At 48.0% G+C, this 8,596-nt stretch overlaps 1 pseudogene; it reads left to right on the top strand.

Annotated features, from left to right (window-relative positions):
- Window positions 1-531: 531 nt before the first annotated feature.
- On the top strand, window positions 532-1,635 carry LOC123119553 (senescence-specific cysteine protease SAG39-like; annotated as a pseudogene).
- The last annotated feature ends 6,961 nt before the right edge of the window (window positions 1,636-8,596 follow it).

Genomic DNA, 8,596 nt, shown 5'->3' with positions numbered 1-8,596 from the left:
TGTCTGTTTTTTTACTTCTTCTTTCTCATTTCCTGTTTTGGCTTGGAAGGATCCATTACTTTGCATATATTATGTGGGTGTGCTGATGATGATATTGAATTCCTGTTTTGCTTCTTCCGTACCTTCTATAACTAAGTGCATTCTTTTTTTTATTGGTACACAATGCTTAATTAATCAGTATTTATTTTACAGGTCGTGTACGGCTAATTAGTTAATCTACATCTTGTTCAACGATGTAACAAGATGTTCAACATTCTTCAGTCGAATAATATTAACAAGTGTTGTTCTCACCAAGCCAGCTCACCCCCAAAGCAATGCCGGTGCACTTGTTTAACAAAAGATTAGAACTAATCTTCCGTTCGCCCTCTCACGGCACGCAGCAATCACTGCCCCAGAATCAAATTAAGCAGTTCACTGCAGACGAACCATCTCATGTCATATCTATATATAATCCTCATTACACCCACATGTATCATCACAGAAACAAGATCCAGCACAACTTTCTCCATCGATCTTCCCCCCCTACTGACCATGGCTAGTTATCACTGGGTAGTTCTCGTTTTGGCGTGCACCTGCGCGCTCAGTGGCGCACTGGCGGCACGTGACCTCGCCGACGATCCGTCCATGGCCGCGAGACACGAGCAATGGATGGGCAAGTATGGCCGCGTGTACAGTGACGCCCCCGAGAAAGCAAGGCGGCTGGAGGTGTTCAAGGCCAATGTCGCGTTCATCGAGTCCACGAACGCCGGGAATAGCAAGTTCTGGCTGGAGGCCAACCAGTTCGCCGACATCACCGAGGACGAGTTCAGGGCTATCCACACTGGATACAAGCCAGCTGCTGCAGCTGACAAGGGCCGGAGCACCGGGTTCAGGTATGCGAACGCCAGCCTCGACGACCTCCCGGCCTCCGTCGACTGGAGGACCAATGGTGCCGTCACTCCCGTCAAAGACCAAGGCCAATGTGGTACGCACTACGCACTACGCAGCACAAACCTACATTATGTTTGCCTGAACCTATGGACACTGGAGTATGCTTACTCGTTTGTACACTTCAGGGTGCTGCTGGGCGTTCTCCACGGTGGCCTCCATGGAGGGCATCGTGAAGCTGAGCACGGGCAAGCTGGTCTCCCTCTCGGAGCAGGAGCTGGTGGACTGCGACGGCACGGACAAGGGCTGCGAGGGCGGGCTCATGGACAACGCCTTCGAGTTCGTCGTAAAAAACAGGGGCCTCGCCACCGAGGCCGACTACCCCTACACCGGCGCTGACGGCAGCACCTGCGACTCCAGCACGGCCGCGGCGACCATCACGGGGCACGAGGACGTGCCGGCCAACGGCGAGGCGTCTCTGCTTAAGGCCGTGGCGGCGCAGCCCGTGTCCCTGGCCGTCGACGGCGGGGACAACCTCTTCCGGTTCTACAAGGAGGCGTGCTCTCCGGCGCGTGCGGCACGCAGCTCGACCACGGCATCGCGGCCGTCGGGTACGGCGTGTCCGGAGACGGGACCGAGTTCTGGGTGATGAAGAACTCGTGGGGCACGGGGTGGGGCGAGGACGGCTTTATCAGGATGGAGAGGGACGTCGCCGACGAGCAGGGCCTCTGCGGGCTCGCCATGCAGCCTTCCTACCCCATGGCGTAGCCAGCTGCTTCATTCCTGTCCTACTAGCTTGTAAATTGATCCACCTTTGAAGCGTTTGTGGTGTATATATATGGATGTACAACCTGCATTATTCTTCTATCACCCTTTTCGAAAAATGATTCTTCAATCAGAAATCTACTATTCACGCACCTCTCGTCCTCACATGAGTACTAGTGCACTACCATAATCGAATATATTATTTCTCCTAGTAAGCAGCAGTTATTAGAAACCACTCGGTTTTACAACAAAAGAGACTCAAATGTTTAGTGTAGGCTTAGCAACTTAGAATTGTCTCTCTAATGAAAAAAAGGTCTTAATTTGATATACTCCCTTCGTCCCTACATACATGGCGTATAAACCGAGTCAAAAAAGTCAACGGTTTCTAAGTTTGAGGAAGCGTATATACAAATATGTGAAGGTAAACAATACCAAATCTTTTCGCAAAAAAAATACCAAATCAATATAAATATACTTACCATTAAATATATTTTATAGTGTATTCATTTAATATTATTGTTGGTGCTATTTACTCTTATATATTTGGTCAAACATAGGAAGCATTGAATTTTTGACTAAATTTATACGCCATATATTTGGGGATAGAGGGATCAATTTGGCTGCAAAATCTGTAATGTTCTTGTGAGAGTTCCCTCCTTCCTGCATTGCCTCTTTGGCCTTCAACATCCCCTTGAAAGATCAATTTGAGGACAAATATTTGGGACTTCCAACACCAGACAGTCGTATGCATAAAGGCAAGTTCCAAAATTTGCAAGTGAAGTTAATGAAACGCATCTGTATATGCGAAGATGTCTACATGGCCGAAGCTGGGAGAGAAGTATTGATCAAGGCGGTGGCGCAATCCATCCCTACGTACATCATGGGAGTATTTAAACTGTTGTTCTCTGTATGTGATGATCTTACTCGGATGGTCCGGAATTATTGGTGGGGTGCGGAGAAAGGGAAACGGAAAACCCATTGGATGGCTTGGGATGAGATCATCAAACCCAAAGCGATGGGTGGTCTGGGGTTCCGGGATTATAGGTTGTTCAATCAGGCGCTTTTGGCACGGCAGGCATGGCGATTACTCATCAATCCGGATAGCTTATGTGCAAGGGTTTTGAAAGCTAAATATTATCCTAATGGGCGGTTGGAGGATACTGTTTTTGCAGGTAACACGCCCTCTACTTGGAAGGCCATAACATATGGCTTGGAGCTCCTCAAGAGAGGGCTTGTATGGCGGATCAGTGACGGTCAAAATGTTCGTATCTGGCGCGACCCTTGGCTCGAACGGCCGGCATCATACCGGCCCATATCACAGGCTGGAAGGTGCCGATTACGCCGGGTGGCAGAACTGCTTGATGATCGTGGTGCATGGAACACTGAGCTACTTCAACAACACTTCTTGCCATCTGATGTTGATGAAATACTAAAGTTGCATCCCTCGCCAAGGATGCATGATGTCTTGGCTTGGGGTCCAGACCCAAAAGGCATCTTTTCTGTCAAGTCGGCCTACAAGATTGGTCTTGATGATAAATTTCGCACGTCTTCATGCGCCACGAGCAGGGCACCGGATGGAAACCATGCTATCTGGAGAGCATTGTGGAGGTGCCCTGCTCCACCTAAGGTACGCGTCTTCGGCTGGCGAATTGCGATTAACTCATTGGCTACGATGGAGAATAAGCATAAGAGAACCTTGAAAAAATCGGATGTGTGTGGCCTACGTGGCGTTGAGCGGGAGGACACCTTCCACGCTGTTTGCAGGTGCCCCATGGCGTGTGCACTATGGGAGGCCATGAGGGAGTCATGGCCACTCCCGGACCTAGCGACGGTCATGAACACCGGCAAGGAATGGCTACTTCACCTCCTAGATAACTGCACCGAGTTGCAACGGCTGGTCATCCTCATGACCTTTTGGCGTGCGTGGCATTGTAGGAACGAGGTCACACATTACAAGCCGGCACCACCTATCGAGTGTTCGCGGAGATTCTTGAATAGCTACATCGAGTCCCTACTGTGCACCAAGCAGCATCCACAAGGAGATTTGGTGAAAGGCAAGATGGTTCAGAGTGTAGCGCATATGGTCAAGCAAATAGTAGCATCACCGAGAGGTATAGTAGCTAACACAACTTGGGAGAAACCTCCGGCGGGATGGGCGAAGCTCAACGTGGATGGATCATACGTCCATGGCGAGAATACAGGGGGTGCCGACATGGTACTAAGGGACGACACCGGGGCCATCATCTTCTCTTCGTGTCTCTTTCTTCGATCATGTCGCTCCCCGATGGAGGCGGAAGCGTGTCTTGAGGGCACGTCCCTAGCGCTGCAGCGAACGGAGAAGCCATTAATCATTGAGTTAGATTGCAAGGAGGGAGTGGACGCCCTGATGGATAGCAGCGTCAACAGATCTTCACTGGCGAGCTGGGTGGAGGAGACAAAGAGGGCCCTGCATGGGATCCGGAGGCATTGTTTTGGCCATGTCCGGAGATCAGCCAACAGTGCCGCCCATTGTCTAGCTCATAGGGGACGCACCACCCACCGTACGATGGTTTAGCTAGGCTCCGGGCCTGAGGATCTTTCTCTTATTTGTGAAAATGAGTGTAACACCTTTTCTTAATTAATACAATCTCGTTTCACCCGCAAAAAAAACATCCCCTTAGAAGCATTCCTTTGTACTCCTCCACACCCATCACCTCTTTGATGCACCTCTCCACCTCTTCCCTTCTCACTAGGCACTTCTTATCTCGACGTGCACACAAACCGAGCCCACGCGCACTCTCTACATACTTTCGAGTGGTCGGTTGGTCCGTCCATTGCCCTATTGCGATCGTAGGTATAACAATGGCAATTGCTTCAGTGGTCTAATTCCATCCACAATGCGTCACGAAACGACATGCATCACAGCGAACAAGCTTAACTTTTATTCATCGACTAATTCCACTAGCAATTATCATCAACCTTGTGAGCCACTACTTCTAGCAGAGGGCAAAATGGAACAATTATGCCTTTATTTTGCATTTGTCATGGAGTTCTTGGGGCAACTTTGTCTACCTCTTGGGACCTCAACACCCAGACAAAAGGTTGCCAAAGTTGCAAACTCCATAGCCTAGCTCCTCTAGTTGTGTCATGTCGAGGTTGGCGACTGTGCCGTAGCATGCAAGGAGCACAAAGCAGGGAGTTTGCTTGTTGAGGTTGGCAACTCTGTCGTAGGATGCCAATTCTGGACATAAGAGAAATGATGATGATGTGCTCAATACATGCATTGTGCGTAGCCAGTAAAAAGCATAGTCTTCTTGAGCAATGAGAGAGAGAGAGGGAGGGAAGGAGAGGGAGAGGGAGAGGGAGAGATAGCCTGGTTGAAAGCCGGACTCATCTGTATGTTGCAAATGGTTTCTCTATTGCTATGAGGCAAGGGCGAAAAAACGACACGTAAATTTGTGCAAGAACCGAATAGAGGTATGTTTCTTCATTCCTAAGGTTTATCCACACATGCCGAGCTAGTTTTACAAAAATCTTAAAAAATACAGAGAGTATGTAGGAAGAAGAAAAAAGGAGTGTGATACAAGGCTTTAAAAAAGCGGGCGCTGTGTCCCATGTTTTCCCTACCGCACGTCTGCGCCTCCGTGCTGTTGATCAACACTTCCTTGTCTAATCCAAGGTTGGTAAATAGTGCCGGCTATTCCGCATAGGCTATTCTAGACGCATTTGAGGAGCGGAGCCCCTGACAAGGCTAAAGCCATAGTGTGACAACTTTATGCTGCCGAGATGTACTTTCTGGTGGGCCTTTTATAGTGCTGAAGAGACACCCGGTTTTGAGTGATTGCGTGTACGGGCCGGGTGACCCGAGATAACACACCCCTTTTATAAAGTTATGCTCCCCAATCTCCCATGGAATTTTAAGTGCAAAGTTATGTACTCGAGGCACGTGGTCTGCTATTAGACGAGAGGAGTTGGGGACCGTGTGCCCCTATTTAGGGTTCACACAAGTTTTGCCAGGGGTTGAAGTGATAGTACAGGCGTGCTTTGAGGATCCTGATGGGTCCTGTCGAGCTGTATGTCAGGCCGCTTCCTCGGCCGCCTGGAGATCAGTTGCAAAGGCAGCTGTTTGCTCCTCTGTACGGAGGGAGCGCTTCGTGTTTCCATTAATGGTAATGACACCATTGTGCCCCGGCATCTTGAGGTTCAAGTAAGCGTAGTGCAGCACTACGTTGAAGCGGACAAACGCAATACGACCGTGCAAAGCATGGTATCCGCTGCGGAAGGGGACTATATCGAAAATTAAGTACTCGCCGCGGAAGTTCTCGGGCAAGCCAAAAACAACTTCCAGTGTTACGGTGCGAGTGCATTGGGCCTCCATGCCGGGTATGACACCCTTGAATGTGGTGCTACTAGGCTTGATTCGTGACGAATCGGTACCCATTTTTCTAACCGTATCGACATAGATCAGGTTCAGACTACTCCCGTCGTCCATAAGGACGCAGTATAAGTGGAATCCATTGGTAATGGGGTCTAGGACCAGGGCAGCTGACCCGCCATGACGGATACTGGTCGGGTGATCCTTTTGTCAAAAGTGATCGGGCAAGCCGACCATGGGTTGAATTTCAGGGCTACAGGCTCTAAGGCGTAGACGTCCCGAAGTGCGTGTTTTACTCCTTCTTAGGAATGTGCGTGACAAAGATCATGCTCACATCCTTGACATCGGAAGGGAACTTCTTTTGGTCACCGCTATTTGGCTTGCGAGGTTCATCCTCATCATTGCTCCGAGACTGGTCGTTGGCCCCTCAGCTACTGATTTGCCGGCCTGCTTGAACACCCAACAATTTCGATTGTTGTGGTTGGCGGGCTTATCCGAGGTGCCATGAATCTGGCAAGTCCTGTCAAGTATTTTATCCAGAGCATTTGAGCCGTCCTTGTTCCCTTTAAAGGGCCAATTTTTGGGTCCAGCCCGTGAGCCCCTAAACCCTGCATTGGCTGCTGGGTCCCCGGGATCGCTACCACTGTTATTGTCCCAGCACTTATTTCGGTTGCACCTGGATTTCCATTCCCATCGCGTGCTTCTATGGTGCCGGAGTCGCTCCATGTGAGAGCTATGGGCCAGCCAACTATCCTCGTCCGCACAAAAGCGAGTCATTAGACAGAGAGAGGGGGGAGAGAGAGGGAGGGAGGGAGGGAGGGAGAGAGGGAGAGAGGGAGAGAGAGAGGAAGCTCCATGACTTACTTCATGAATTTTATACGTTTTTATAGGGAAACTTGGAACCCTACTTTTGAGTAGATGTTGTTTGATTATTGTTTGATCAGTACTTTACTGTGACCATGTGATGAAGGTCTGGTGGGATATTCAAAATGATGAAATAAGGCTGGGGGTAATACTATTGGAATTTTTGGAGAAAAATAAACATTTTAAGCACTTAAAGGCCATCTCTGGCCTTTCAAAAAGGAAATGGACAAAAAACTTAAATAACTTCACAAATAATATGCCTCATAAATAACTTTTAATGAATTAATGTTTTGTGAAAAATAAATACTTTTAGTTCAAACCTTCTTTTTTATGGTATAGAAAACAAAAAATGATTTATTTGATTTTTGGCAAAAATAATTTATTATATAGATACTTTGGGGCTCTACCCACATGACATGATCATTGGGAAATGTTAGGGCTAAAGTACCAAAGGAGGGTAGGTTTAGCATATCATTGAAATCAAGATTCAATGAAGATACACGAGAGAGTCATTGAGCACCGCTTAAGAAGAATGACAAGCATGACCAAAATCAGTTTGGTTTCATGCCTAGGAGATCGACCATGGAAGCCATTTTCTTAGTATGACAACTTATATAGAGATACAGGAAGTAAAAGAAGGACTTGCATATTGTGTTCACTGACTTGGAGAAGGCCTACGATAAGATGTCGTGGAATGAGTCTTGGAGAAACACAAGTCCCTACAAAGTACATTACCCTCATCAAGGAAATGTACAATAATGTTGTGACAAGTATTCGAACAAGTGATATCAACATTGATGACTTTTCTATTAAAATAGGACTTCATCAAGAGTTAACTTTGAGCCCTTATCTTTTTTGCTTTGGTGATGGATGAGGTCACAAGGGATATACAAGGAGATATCCCATGGTGTATGCTCTTTGCGGACGATGTGGTGCTAGTCGATGATAGTCGGGCGGGGGTTAATAGAAAGTTAGAGCGACAGAGACAAACTTTGAAATTCAAAGATTTTAGGCCTAGTGGATCTAAAATGGAGTAGATGAAATGTAGTTTCAGTACTACTTGGCACGAGGAGGTGGTTAGCCTTTATGTGCAGGTGGTACCTCGGCAGAACACCTTTCGATATTTGGGATCAATGTTGCAGAAGGATTGATACGTCTCCAACGTATCTATAATTTTTGATTGTTCCATGCTATTATATTATCTGTTTTGGATGTTTAATGGGCTTTATTATGCACTTTTATATTATTTTTGGGACTAACCTATTAACCGAAGGCCCAGTGCAAATTGCTATTTTTTTTGCCTATTTCAGTGTTTCGCGGAAAAGGAATATCAAAGGAATCCAAACGGAATGAAACCTTCGCGAGGATCGTTTTTGGAACAAACGCAATCCAGGAGACTTGGAGTGGACGTCAAGGGAGCAACGAGGCGGCCACGAGGTAGGGAGGCGCGCCCAGGGGGTAGGCGCGCCCCCACCCTCGTGGGCCCCTCGTGGCTCCACCGACCTACTTCCTTCGCCTATATATACTCATATACCCTGAAAACATCCAGGAGCACTACGAAACCCTATTTCCACCGCCGCAACCTTCTGTACCCGTGAGATCCCATCTTGGGGCCTTTTCCGGCGCTCCGCCGGAGGGGGAATCGATCACAGAGGGCTTCTACATCAACACCATGGCCTCTCTGATGATGCGTGAGTAGTTTACCACAGACCTTCGGGCCCATAGTTATTAGCTAGATTGCTTCTT

This window comes from Triticum aestivum, chromosome 5D, assembly GCF_018294505.1.
Source record: "Triticum aestivum cultivar Chinese Spring chromosome 5D, IWGSC CS RefSeq v2.1, whole genome shotgun sequence".
Lineage (NCBI taxonomy): Eukaryota > Viridiplantae > Streptophyta > Magnoliopsida > Poales > Poaceae > Triticum > Triticum aestivum.
The sequence above is the reverse complement of the archived record's forward strand: the minus strand, read 5'-3'. Positions and strand labels throughout refer to the sequence as shown.